Below are 12,362 nucleotides of genomic sequence, written 5' to 3'. Positions count from 1 at the left end.
AGGTAATACGAAGGGAGGTCTGATCTTCACTTTAGGCTTTGAACTTTGAAGCATATGGTTAGCATCCTAAACGAGCTGTGGGAACAGATTGGATTTTTAATCTTATGTGCTTTGGGAGAACACTGAAAGGACTGCTTGAAGAACTGCTTTAGGGGCTGTTCTTTTGGAAAGGGCTGGAGAATCTAGTGATTGATTTAGTGTGACTAGAGCAATATGCTGCTCACAGTGATTGCTTTCCTAGATTGCACAGTTTTGATCAATTACTTGAGAAGCTATGACTTCTCATTGAAGTTTTTAAATCATGCCTTTAGTGCGATAAGAGATTAACTATATACTTCACTAGCATTTTCTAGAATCGATGTATTGAGTGCTGATGCTTATCGTGTGTCAATGCTTGAAATATATACCTTGGGTGTACCAGGTCTACTCACAGAAACAGTCAGATAAATGACACCGGTGAATCTCCTTTGCACTGTCTCCTCATTTCAGCTGTCTACACTTTTGAATTTCACCGACCTCCATAGTGGTGATAGAACTTCATTGTTGGCACACGGAGATAAGCTATTCTACATTTTGATAGTTTTTGTTTTCCGGGGTCAAAATTTTTGACTTGAACAAGCTAGTGTGGAACTTGTACTGTGTCTACCACTTCCTTCTGCATCTAAACATGATAATATGGACACTGACATGTTCTCTAGCTTCTTAATGTGTTGCCGAGTATTTAGCTTGTTGAAATTATGGATTGTATGAATGAATACCGCAGGAGTGGGAGGGAAGGGTAAACGTTCCATGTCCAGCATAGTGACAGCTTCAATTCAAGGCAGTGGATGGGACATGGCTATTGGCAATATTGAAAGTGATGAGAAAGCTGACTGTGCAATTGCAAGCACGTAATGTACATTTTCATTGAAAGAATGATCAACTTTATACGAAGTGTTTGGCCATAAATTCTTCATGCTGCCATTGTAACAACAACCACAGTAAGGTCTCTTTGTACTTAGTATAATCTGCTGCTTGGATTTTTCTCAAGTCAACATATCCCCTGTTCTAGAGATAGAATTTTTGTCAATTTCTCCATTGGCCTCCTTCGTCTTGCTTTGCACCTCTATCCTGGGGTCAAATCTTCTGTACTCGGCATGAAGCATGAGTGGAATTAATATTCAGAATTTATTTATTCATAATAAATTTTGAAGTTGGAATGAAGCCTAAATTCAAGCTTAATCTGTCTCTTTGCTGAATCATTATTTGAGTTTGACTTAACTATAGCTGAGTAAACTGTTTGATAGGTGTCTACATCGGTTCATGTTGCCTCTTGCAATGATTAGTTAGAATTAAGATACCCTCCTCTGCCGTCTTCCCTCCCTTCTCCACTGACTTCGGTCACGAGCTCTGCGTCCCTGTAAGCTCACTTGCTGAATCTCCACTTTCTCCTTTGCTACTGTGGATTTTAGTTTTTTAGAGAATTTTTGAAGATCATGATTGATTGTAGAGCCGCTTATCCCGTCATCTTTTTGCTTTCATAATGGAAGAAGATTGATTTCGGTACAAAACTGTTTGCTTGTTTTCCTCAGGAAAAGGAAAACTGAAATCATGACCTTCTGCTATGCATTCATAGTTTCAGTCAAATTCACTGGAATCTCGCCAAGATTTATCACATTTTGGGTCTTTTTGGATTATTTCGACTTTCAGCGTTTTGCTCAGAGCCGCTTCACTCTGGAGACGGTTTTTCCAATTTCAACTGATTGCTTTTTGCTTGTTTAGTGCTGCGGTTCAGAGCAATCGCTCATGGAGCTTTTCCTCTGTGCGGAGCGACCCGTGGGGGAGTTGGAGTGGCTCTCGCAGTTTGTTGACGACTCTTTCGCCAACATCCCAGCGGACTCGCTCGCTGGGACCTGTCTGAGGTCTGCAAAACAAACACACGATCACAAGGGCCAAAGTGATCCCAGCTTGAAGCTGAAGGGAGGCTACAATCAGTCTCTCCACAAAGGCCAGGACCGAATCTTCTAGGGATTCGACAAAGGGCAACAGACAAGGAACAAGAGCGAAGATCGAGAGAGGAGAGAGACGACAGACGAGAGAATCAGGAACGCAGGCTTTAAGGGTAAAAGGAAGAATGGACTAAGTGGGTTGTAAATGGGTACATAGCCTAACCTATTTAAAACTCATTTATTCTGATCTTTCTATATAGAATCTATTTAGGTTGACCTGTGAAATTCTAGGTGAATTTAAATGTTGGAGAACCCATTTTGACAGATTTACTCGAAGCATCCCACAAGTAGTTATTCTTGGAAGTGATTGGATTGGAGCCATGGAGTAAGAATATGAAGTTGTATGGCATGCTTTTGGTTATCTATTTCGGTTCACTCACTTGGGATTATTGTGAATGTCTATTTAAGGCATTTCCAGATAGGCTTCTACTCTTTGCTTTTTCCTCAATTCACATCTTGCGACGGACTTGTGACACAAAGGACACAAATTTTACACGTCAATTCATATTTATTTATTTATTTTTCATAATTTTCTGAAATTTGGATAATATTTTGAATTCCAGCGACTTTTCATTTGTTAAAGCATACACAAACGTGCTCTTACTTTGACAAAGAGGATAAGCTTCATTGTTCTTGTCTTTTCATTTTTAGAAATACTTGAATCCCATTGTGAAGATGTTGAACTTTGCTATTCTAATGTTCGATTTGATTGGAGAAAAATTGGCCAAAAATTTCTAAACATATTATATGATAGCCAATTCAATCCTGAATATTTAATTTGATCAATTTAATCCTAAACATTTTGATATTTATCAATGTAATCTTTACAATCAATTTTGACTAAAAAGTGCCGCTTGAGGTGCTTTTTTACATTCTTCAAGATCTTAATGTTCCTGGAAAGCTGCATGAGTTGCCTTTTAAAAGCCTTCAAGGTCTTCTCTTATTGGCCAGCCATAATTTCCAAGAAAAGCAAAATGGTGTTCATATGGACAAGAGTTTAGAATCTACTTTGTTTTTTTTTTTTTTTTTTTAAATAAGTGTATTAGAAATTCTAAAACTTATCACAAAAGTGTAATTGAGTCTTAAAACTTTTAAAAAATGCAGTTAAGTCTAATAATTTGTGATTGTTATCCCGTTGTGAAGATGTTGAACTTTGATGTAGTGATGCTGTATCCAATGGGTAAGCCATGCGATAGAGTTGTTTCAAGATCTGGCTCAGTCTTTGTTTTGTTGTCCCTGGCAACTGCGAGGCTTATTTGTGTAGACAAAAGTTAAATAAACAACATGATGTTTTTATGATGCAAACAGTTGGATCAAATGAGTAGTTCGTGGCCAAAGTACTAGTGTTTTTGCTGACTTTTGGTGAAAATACCCATTTGCATAGATCCCCAAGTCCGGTAAAAATTCTTATCAAATTGGGATTTATCTTACGGTTGAATTATTAGACTTACCTAATCTATTAGGATTCGAGTTCTATCAGACTTCAAATAAGTTTCATCCTTTCATTTGGAGTAGAAGGTTGATGCGTGTGGAAAGCTTAGATGTGAAGCTTCTCAGCAAGCTCCTCTGTGCTAGGCATCTCAAGCTTCCTTAACTTCTTTATGGGCCTGTTTGCTTCAGCATTGCAAATGCTCATTTGGACTCTAAAATCCTTTGGCCAAATGCAAACGCGTTTGGTTCGTATTTTTGCACAACTTTGGCAAGATGCAATTGCATCTCCAAAGGAGTCTAAAGGCCTTTAGCCCAATGGAGGTCTTGAGGTGCATTGGCAAGTTGCATCCTGGAATGCAAATAGCTCGGTTACTGTTCATCTTCCCCAACCTCTCCAAGCTGCGTCGGAGGCCGGCGACCACCGGCGAAGGGATGGTGCGCGCCGGCGACCGCCGCCCGAGGGTCGCCCGACCACGGCGACCGTTGCAGGGTCGCGGACCCGAGCAATGCCGGATCTCGCGACCCGGGCGTCGACCGCTGGATAGTGAGACCCGGGCGGCCGTCGCACAGGATCGCCGGACCTCGGCGACGCCGGATCTTGCGACCCAAGCGTCGGCCGCTGGATCGCGCGACCCGGGCGACCGCTTGAGGTCACGCGACCCCGGGCGACAGCCGCTGGTCGCGCGACCCGGGCGCCGTCGCCCGGTCGCACCTGGCCGTCGCCAGTCGCCTAGGTCGCGCGACCCCGGCTAGGCGACCGGGCGACCTTCGCCGGGTCGCGCTACCCGTCGACCGTCGCCGAGGTCGCACGACCAGCGGCGAGTCCGGCCATCCGGCCGCCGAGATCGGCGGTCCGACCATCGGATCCGACGGTCCGGTGGCCGGATTTCAAAAAAAAGAAAAATATAATTTGTTTTTTTTAGTTTAATAAAAGTAATTTACAAATACAAATTTTACCAAACGATATTTATATTTAGGAAAACCTCCTTCACCCAAAGGTATTTGTATTTTAGCAAATGCATTCCCCGAAAGTCGAACCAAACGGGCCCTATCTAGAGCTTCTTAAGCCTCGCCTTTAAGAAAATCATCGTCCAGCCACGATTCGCGTGAAGACACAGTAAGGCTTTGTGCGGAAAGGAGAGGGTGAATGGGGAGCGGGCGTGAGGAAACTACCCGGCTCTTCCCCCATAGACTAAAAGTCAATGAACTCTATTAAATTAATCTTCCGGTTCCGCCTAATTCTTTTGACACCTAAAATATGGTTTCTTTTAGTTAGTTTCAGGGGAGATCTCAAAAGCATAAATAAATTCGACCGAAGTGCATATAATTTATTTAATTAAAAGTTAATATCACGAAAAAATCCAAATTTATACCCTTATAACAAATTTACCTTAAACTAATTTTTTGACTATCAAAAACCCTAAATTGATATATTTATAATAAATTTACCCAAAAATAATTTTTAGACCGTCAAAAACCGCAAATTAGTATATTTGTAACAAATATATCATCCGTTAAATTGGATTAATATAATGTAAAACAACAAAAATGGTACAACTATGACAAATAGAGAGTAAAATTCCAGATTGGTACACCAGTCAACTGTCGCATGTTATTCGACTCAATAATTTGACAATAAAATTTAATGGAAACTAACACAAAGTAAATATATCACAAATGTACCAATTTTGGGTAAATTTATCAAATGTCTATCAGTTTAGAGTTTTTAATAGTAAAAAAATTAGTTTTAGTTAAATTTGTTACATATATACCAGTTTTGGGTTTTTCATGGTATTAACCTTTTAATTTAAGTTTCTTTTTAAACCTCTTCAACTAAAAGACACCACATACATTCTCAAATGATAAATTCTCGGTCTCTAAGACCTCTAAATAAATAAATAAAAACTATGTGAGAGGTTTAAGACTTTGGTAGTAATAGTCATTTTAAAATAATTAGGGATGAAATTATCTAAAATAAGGAGTAAGAATCCACTTTTAAAAATCATTAAATTCATTATCTAAAATTTGATGTAAAAATCAAAGTTTATTAAAAGCTTGGTCTAAATTCGGGAGACGGGGCTAGTAGAAATAAATAAATTGATCACTCTTCATCTTTGCCTATTAATTTAATATTAAATTTTTGGCTCCTTCATGTCGACTCTTAATCACTTTGGGCTACCTAGGATCAGATGTCTAAGAAGAACATACTTAATCTAATTCAGCCACCAGAGCTCCATCAAGTTCAGCCTCTTGCATGGCCTGCGTAAAGTTAACCTCGTCGCTTCCGCAGCAAAGCTCTCTCTCGAGTCCGTTGCCGTTGATCATCCTCCTCGCGTCCCTATACGGGTCTCTCTCTCCCTCCCCGTTCACATCGTAACCAGTCTCACAGAGGTTTTCTTTTTGGAACTTGATGTTTGCTTGTAACAGGCATCTCTGGTGGAAGAAGAATCAATGGAAGTAGCATTAGAAATAAGGAACGAAGGAATTCAAGAATCAATGGAAGTAGCATTAGAAATTAATCAAGTTGGAATGGTTGTACTTGAAAGACGGCGTAGAAACAGAGGATGTAGCCTTCGTGCCCAACTTACGTTGTCTAAACGCTCATGGAGTGCCTCACACGTGTGCCCGGTCGTCCACGCTTCAACCCCTGTCCATTCGGAGCCAGAAACTCTCCAGCCACATCGGCGCTTCCCCTTTGGAGGTCCTAAAGTTCTTTTCTCTTGTTGCTTCGCTATCCTTTATGTAATATTATGCAATAATACTTCAGACTCTTGTGATCGGTAAAGACTTCACATTTTTCACCATACAAATAGTGCCGCCATATCTTCAAGGCAAACACAACCGCTGCTAACTCCAAATCATGAGTGGGGTAATTTTTCTCATGTAATTTCAATTGTCTAGAAGCGTAGGCAACAACTTTGCTATCTTGCATAAGAACACAACCCAAACCTTCTCTGGATGCATCGCAAAGAAATTACGAAGCCGCCACTTCCGGAAGGTAGAGTTAGAATAGGAGCCGACACCAGCCCGTCTCTTCAACTCTTGAAAACTGCGTTCACATTGGTCCGACCATTCAAATTTAACTTTCTTTTTCGAGTTAGACGGGTAAGTGGACCAGCAATCTTTGAGAACCCCTCTACAAATCGCCTATAGTAGCCGGCTAGCCCAAGAAAACTTCTCACTTCGTAACATTTGTTGGACGATTCCACTTAACAAGCGCTTCAACCTTCTTTGGGTCCACTAATATGCCATCTTTTGAGGTCACATGACCCAAGAATTCTATATGATCAAGCCAGAAGTCACACTTACTAAATTTGGCATACAACTTCTTTTCATGCAAAGTTTGCAAGACAAACCTCAAGTGTTGTTCGTGTTCCTCTAAACTCTTCGAATATACTAGGATGTCATCAATGAACACCACAATAAATTTGTCTAGATATTCCCGAACACCCTGTTCATCAAGTCCATGAAGGCGCGGGGCGCATTTGTTAATCCAAAAGGCATGACGAGAAATTCGTAATGGCCATACCTTGTTACGAAAGCGTTTTAGGCACATCATCTATCTTTATCTTCAATTGATGATACCGAACGAAGGTCGATCTTGGAAAATACCCGAGCTCCCCGAAGTTGATCAAATAAATCCTCAATCCGGGGCAAAGGATATTTGTTTTTGACCGTTACCTTGTTAAGCTCTCGGTAATCTATGCAAAGCCGCATACTACCATCCTTCTTTTTCACAAATAGAACAGGAGCTCCCCAAGGTGAAACACTGGGTCTGATGAAACCCTTATCCAAAAGCTCTTGTAGCTGCGTTTTCAATTCTTTCAATTCAGTGGGTGCCATTCGATATGGTGCCTTAGAGATTGGTGCTATACCGGGCATCAATTCAATGCAAAACTCAATTTCTCTATCAAGAGGCAAGCCTGATAAATCCTCAGGAAATACACTTGGAAACTCTCTAACGACAGGAACATCTTCCAACTTTACTACAACCTTACTTGTGTCTTTTACACAAGCTAAATAACCACAACAACCTTTTCTCAAAAGTTTCCTCGCTTGCAAAGCCGAGATCAACCTTGGAGAAGTGTTTTGACAACTTCCCGAAAAAGAGAATTCGGGTTGATTCGAAAGTCTAAATATAACTTTCTTTGAAAAGCAGTCAACAATCGCACGATAGGTAGATAACCAATCCATCCCTATAATAACATCGAAATCTCGAATATTTAACTCCACTAGATCCACAGGCATTTCAACATTATTAATCTGAATCACACACCTCTTGAACACATGATGACCAACTAAGAAATCACCAGTAGGAGTATCAACACACAATTCACATTCAAGAGGGTCAGGCAACACATCAAGCTTCTTTGCAAATTCAGTTGAAATGAAGGAGTGCGTAGCACCAGGGTCAAATAACGCATAAGCACAATGCGAGGCAATAGAAATATTACCTGCAACCACTGCGTTAGATGCTGCCGCATCCTCCTTCGTCATTGCAAAAACTTTCCCACTTGTACTTTGTCTTTGTTGGTTCTCTTGGGGCCTACCAACGAAAGGGGTATTCCTCCGCCTGAAACACTGGTGTGCTAGGTGCCCTTGTCGCCCACATAGATTACATGATCTATTGCCAATAGGAGGATTCCTTCGTGTAGGACAATCTCGCAGCATGTGTCCCGCTTTCCCACATGAGAAGCATACTCCCATTTTCCGATAACACTCACCGTAATGATAATTTCCACATGTGTTACAAGGGCCTTGGTTACTTGGATTTTTGAACTGCCCCCGGCCGGTGAAGCCTCTTCGCCTTCCACTATCATCAGTATGGCTACTTTGCACATTTGTGGGCTTAAACCTTTTGGGTTGAGGCGTTCCTTGTGTGCCGTGCTTCAGGATGCTTTGTTCCACCTTGATTGCTCGTTCTAGCACATCTTTATAAGTTGTTAATACGAAAGGTGCAAGTGCGGAATTAATTTCAGGTCGGAGCCCTCCTAGGAAATGGTCGGCCTTATCTTCTTCATTTGCTACCAAGTGCTCTGCAAATCTACTCAACTGATTAAAGCGGACTGAATACTCCAAAACAGTGGAGTCACCTTGAGATACATGTACAAAGTCACCCTTCATCTTTGCTTGGAATGACTTTGGGAAGAATTGAGCATTGAACACCTTTTTAAAGTCCTCCCAGGATATAATAACATCCCTACCTCCAAGACTTGGCTTCATTCCATCCCACCAAAACTCGCTTCACCTTCCAGGTATTGGGTGGCAAATTTAACTTTTCGATCCTCGAGAACTTCTTCAGCTTCAAAGATCCCATCAATCTTTTAATCCAACGCTCAGCCGCAAGAGGATCAGCTTTCCCATCAAAAAGTGGGTGGTTTCGCCTTTCTAAAATGGGCAAAAGTGCCTGAACCTGTCGTTCCATCTCCAGTTAATTCCTTTGCTTGGCGATACCAATGGATCATTGCCTGTTCAAATTCAGTTGAACGGGTTGGCTCTTGATCCTCTTCTCTGACTTCGCGCAAGTCAGGACTCCTATCATAGCGGTCCTCAAGTCTCCTTCTCAAAGACGCACCTCGAGAAGCTTGAGGCATGTCTCTAGCCTCAGGGGTAGCGACTCGTTTGCCTCTGCGACTCCTACGAAGTGAGGCAAGTGTCTCAGAGTCGGTACTCATGATCACCTGAATCCAAGAATGAAACTACACCTTAGAATCTAGAAGACTAACGCAAAAAAATAAAATCTATCACACAACCTCACAACGTCCCATAACTACACCCAAAAAGATCAAAACTTAGGCTCTGATACCAAAAATGTCACACCCCAAAACCATAAAGAATGGGAATGACACGGCCATCCTTCTTTACACAGGACGCAGCCTCAAATACAACCAACAAACTGATATTAACTTATATAGATCTCAAACCATATATATATATCAGATGAACCAACAAATTGGTTGCAACATCAGAGTTTCTATAATCCACCAAAAGAGAAAAAAAAATATATACGTTTAAAACTCAGACGATCCAACTACTAGTAAGTATTATTTGCACCACTTCCTTAAACCATACCAAAAACAAAATAGAACTCCCCAAAAGTTCCCACCGACACGCTTTCCGCTCTATTCGCCGCTAGCTAAGGAACCTGAAAAGATTAAAGGAGGAATGGGATGAGCAACCACAGCTCAGTGAGTAGTACATATCTTCTAAGCAGATCGAACAACCACTATGCATGTATACAAAGCAATACCAAATTTCATAACATCAACTCAATATCTAAAATACATATCGAACCATATAAAAGTTATTTCTTATCATCAAAAATTTATACTAATATGGAAAACTCATTCGAATCGCCATCAAAAGTCAAGTATCAATGGTCGAATCCATTGAATAATCTCCATCAAAAACACATATCAATGGTCTATCAATTGATCAATCTTTTGCTCAATAACTAATCATGGTCACGACACAACACCCTGTGACAAGGCGACCAAGATTCCCCCTTGGTAAGGTCTCCACCTACAAAGCCGGTGGCTAGGCCTAGAAAGATATCCTAAACTTGGTATGCATACCCCCAAAAACCCCCTCACTGGGTTCACAGTCACATTGAGCATAAATAACCATTCTCCAATACCGAAACCCAATCCATAAATCAATGTCTTAAACCAAACAAATAACATTTTGCAACATAGCCCATCATCCATTTCATATCCGTTTCTCAAATCATCATAAACCTTTTTATAAATCAGTCGCAAAGCAATTTCATATATGTTTCTCCACAAACCTTGTATAATGTGCTTTTCAAAGATTCACAATCAACCAAAGGGTAGCAATTGCTCGATCTGACTTTTATGCAATAAAAATGCTCTTCTTGATTCAATATATATACATACATACTTCAAGACATGATTTTATAAAACCAAAGAAGATATAGTACCACTCACCTTGTCGTCTATGACCAAACGACGAACAATACTCGTATCGTCGAACTCAAAGCCCTATCAAATAACCGAAAAATAATATTAAAATCTATTCTATCCCGACTACAAAATGACTAAGTTACGCCTTAACTCTAACAAAAGGACTTCTGCGTGCTAACAAATCGCATAACCGAAGCGATTGTTCAAGCCATTTGCAACATGAAGTTTAAACGCAAAACTTGATCAAGCCTTAACTTTTTCTTCCGAACCCCGATCCGAACGTACTTATATTCAATAGAGAGCCCTTGAAACATATCACAAGAATCCCGACTTGGCCATCCCAAAATCAAGCCGAAAAATAACAAAATACAGGCCCAAAGCTGCTGGACGCGTACTGTTCACTGCGCGCGGGAAATTTTGAAATTCTGTTTTGGACAAACCATAAACTCAAATCACGATCCGTAAAATCCCACGGCTCCACAACACCCTAAATTACCATTCTTGCAAAAATACGCGGCTCAACGACTCCAAAATTAGACTTCGCCGCTCAGTTTTCCAAAAATTTCGAATTTAAGTCCTAAATCCAAAAATTACTTCAATCGGACAAACAATGGGCTTGATCTCTTACCGAGTGCTGTGTTATGGAGTCGAGTCGGCTTGGCGAGGCATCCGAGACGTGCACGTGCCAAAATTCCTTTCCTTTTTCCCTTTTTCTCTTCTCCTTCCTCGTCTTCGTCTTTTCTTTCTTTTCTTTTTGGTCGAGGGAACTCTCAGCTTCTATTTAGCCGAACCCTCTCCCCTCTCCTTTTTGTTTTACTGACTTTGCAGTTTCTTTTTCAGTTTCTTCTTTTGGCTAAACATGAGGCAAAGAAGATGGCTAGAACTTTTGAAGGATTATGACTTGTCCATTAATTACCATCCGGGTAAAGCTAATGTGGTAGCGGATGCTTTGAGTCGTAAATCATTTGGAAATATGGCAGCTTTGCTCACTTCTCAGAAATCTATTCTTGAAGATATGAGGAAGTTAGACTTGGAGGTGTTGGTACAACAGCTTGGTGCTCAATTAGCTAATCTTCAAGTGCAACCTATGTTGATTGACAGAATTAAGGCTAAACAGAATGAAGATCCACAATTACAAAAAATTAGAGAAGGTGTAGAAGCTGGAAGACAAGCGGATTTTGGTTTACACGTAGATGGATCCTTAAGGTTTCGCGGTCGACTATGTGTTCCTGAGGACTCAAATCTGAAAAAGGAGATCCTGCAAGAAGCTCACAGTACTAGATTTTCAATTCATCCGGGAAGCACTAAAATGTATAGGACTTGAGAGAAAACTTTTGGTGGATCAACATGAAAAATGATATTATAAAATTTGTCGATCAATGCTTAGTTTGCCAGCAAGTGAAAATTGAGCATCGTAAAACCAGGTGGGCAGTTGCAACCTTTAGAGATACCTAAATGGAAGTGGGAGCATATTGCCATGGACTTTGTAGTCGGTCTACCGAGGACACCAAGTGGTAAGAATGCTATATGGGTGATTGTTGATCGATTAACTAAGTCTGCTCACTTTTTGTCATATCGATTTGGTCTTTCAATGGAAGATATGGCAAAGCGATATGTTAATGAGATAGTGAAGCTTCATGGAGTTCCAGTAAGCATTATTTCTGATAGGGATCCTAGGTTTGTGTCTAACTTTTGGAAGAGTTTTCAAGGAGCATTGGGCACTAAACTCAACTTGAGTACAGCGTTCCATCCACAAACAGATGGACAGTCAGAGAGAACGATCCAGACATTAGAGGATATGTTGAGATCATGCATCATTGACTTCGGCGGTTCTTGGGATGAACATCTACATTTGGCAGAATTTTCTTATAACAGTTATCACTCCAGCATTAAGATGGCACCCTTTGAAGCTTTATATGGCCGAAAATGCAGAAGTCCTATTTGTTGGGACGACGTTGGTGAGAAAAGACTAACTGGCCCTGAGTTCATTCAACATTCAGAAGAGAAAGTTAGGTTGGTT

The sequence above is a fragment of the Eucalyptus grandis genome, chromosome 5 (assembly GCF_016545825.1).
Source record: "Eucalyptus grandis isolate ANBG69807.140 chromosome 5, ASM1654582v1, whole genome shotgun sequence".
Taxonomy (NCBI): domain Eukaryota; kingdom Viridiplantae; phylum Streptophyta; class Magnoliopsida; order Myrtales; family Myrtaceae; genus Eucalyptus; species Eucalyptus grandis.
The sequence above is the reverse complement of the archived record's forward strand: the minus strand, read 5'-3'. Positions refer to the sequence as shown.